Here is a 2,707-nt window from a genome sequence, read left to right as displayed (position 1 = left end):
ACTATCATCAATGTATATCACTCTTGTTTGATCCATCCATTAGGATTCTCTGACTTACTATCATCAATGTATATCACTCTTGTTGATAGAGCAAACATGAATTCTACTGGTGGAGTCGATTCAAAATAACAACTTTTTCTCTAATATAATGATTCTCACAAATTGTGTTCATGTACCCACTTGTGTTTCTGTAACAAAATTCCATTAAAATGACTTTAGATGTACACGTACCATTGTTAATTCACTAATGAAGAAGGAACAGGCTCACTAAAGTATTTCAACTCTAAGTCGGCTGTAATGACGACTGTCATTATTACTAGTCTTCCTCTCATGTTTACATAACCTTTACTTTTAGAATAATACAAACAAGGCCACAAACCCAATATATATACTGTTGTCCATAGTTTCTTCTCTACAATTAGTACAGAAATGGATGAAAAGTGACTTATGAGACCACATCACACTTCTTATTCAATTGTTTTCAGTTTGTTCTCTAAGCACTGCTGAAGTAATGTCTTCCTACTTCCAACTAACATAAACAGATTTCAAAGTCAATATTTTCACTGTAGATCCATTAAGGTCATAATGTATTGTTTGAATTGAACAGGTCAGTTAAGGTCACAAAGCAATGCTTGAGTTGTACAGGTTAGTTAAGGTCACAAAGCAATCCTTGAGTTGTACAGGTCACAAAGCAATGCTTGAGTTGTACAGGTCAGTTAAGGTCACAAGGCAATGCTTGAGTTGTACAGGTCAGTTAAGGTCACAAAGCAATGCTTGAGTTGTACAGGTCAGTTAAAGTCACAAAGCAATGCTTGAGTTGTACAGGTCAGTTAAAGTCACAAAGCAATGCTTGAGTTGTACAGGTCACAAAGCAATGCTTCAGTTGTACAGGTCACAAAGCAATGCTTCAGTTGTACAGGTCAGTTAAGGTCACAAAGCAATGCTTGAGTTGTACAGGTCAGTTAAGGTCACAAAGCAATGCTTGAGTTGTACAGGTCAGTTAAAGTCACAAAGCAATGCTTGAGTTGTACAGGTCACAAAGCAATGCTTGAGTTGTACAAGTCAGTTAAGGTCACAAAGCAATGCTTGAGTTGTACAGGTCACAAAGCAATGCTTCAGTTGTACAGGTTCCAAGACAACGCCGTAGTTGTGTAGTTTCACCAAGGTCACAAACCAATGACTTAAATAAATGGTGTTTACAATAAAACTTTTATTATTTTATTTAAGCATTTCCAGGATAGTTAATAATTTCAGGTTTTATTTACCTAATGAACAGTGAAAGTCCACTTCTTGAACGTTGTTTGGTACAAAGTTATGTTCTGATAGCTCATCAGGTTGTAGTATTCAGAAGACAACACAATGCGAGTTCTGCTCCAACATGCTCTCATGGTGCCATCCTCTTTACCAAGTACACAGATAGTGTCATAAGACTAAACAGGTACTTTGTCCTTATCTTCTCTAACTTTTCACTATTCATACAATACCCCCATTCTACCTTGAATCAGACCAATATACTTGTATAATAATTGATCATTTCTTAAAATAGATATATTGTATTTGGTTAACGTAATGGTATTTTATATAAATCACAGCAGACCACTTAAGTAAATTAACGTTATTTTTCAAGTAAAATCTAACAAACCAAGATGTTTTGTGTATGATCACTTTGGGTTCTATAATTTTTGTATTATTATAACCAGTATCTTCATGGTAATCTTTCTTTTTATACGTCATGACCAAAGCATGTTTAAATTTTCACTCCTTTTTCTTCACATTATAACCTTAATGTATTCAAGTTATACAGTAAATCTTCTCATCACAGTGTTTGTCTTTAAGTACAAGACTTTATCTACAGTCCACAATGTGTTCGGATCCTCTATCTCTCTTATTTATTTTTTTTAACTTATAACCACAGCATAATCATGGCCCTTACTTAAAGTTTCTATTTTGACGTACGTTTCTCTAAACACTGAACAAGTATATATATTTTTCTTTTGATCTACCATTAAGCTTAGTTTCTCATCTAGGATGTTTTTAACTTTACACCTGTGTGGACGAAACCTTGAAATCTGTTTAAAGTAATTAATTATATAATTAGTAAAACCTAATATTTAACTCATTTACAATTGTTGACATGCACATTTCTTCACTGATGTATTTCGTCACAACGAAATAAACCAAAATGTTTCATTTTTGTTTGTTTTCTGTGATTTTGTTAAACATAAAGTTTCATTTCCTGCTAGTGTTTTAGAATTTTGGTTCCTTCATACATTTCTTACCCTGTGCTTTATAGTAGTCATGAGATTGTAAGTTTTGTTTTGAAAGTATTCTGTCACCTTTCTTCTTTTACTACTGGTAACTTACCAAAAATATGTGTGTAATAATAAACCATTGTAACCTGCTACAAATGTATTGATCTATGTGTAGTAATAAACCATTGTAACCTGTTACAAATGTATTGATCTATGTGTAATAATAAACCATTGTAACCTGCTACAAACATACTGATCTATGTGTAATAATAAACCATTGTAACCTGCTACAAATGTATTGATCTATGTGTAGTAATAAACCATTGTAACCTGTTACAAATGTATTGATCTATGTGTAATAATAAACCATTGTAACCTGCTACAAACATACTAATCTATGTGTAATAATAAACCATTGTAACCTGCTACAAATGTATTGATCTATGTGTAGTAAT

This window comes from Limulus polyphemus, unplaced genomic scaffold (assembly GCF_000517525.1).
Source record: "Limulus polyphemus unplaced genomic scaffold, Limulus_polyphemus-2.1.2 Scaffold8004, whole genome shotgun sequence".
Lineage (NCBI taxonomy): Eukaryota > Metazoa > Arthropoda > Merostomata > Xiphosura > Limulidae > Limulus > Limulus polyphemus.
The sequence above is the reverse complement of the archived record's forward strand: the minus strand, read 5'-3'. Positions refer to the sequence as shown.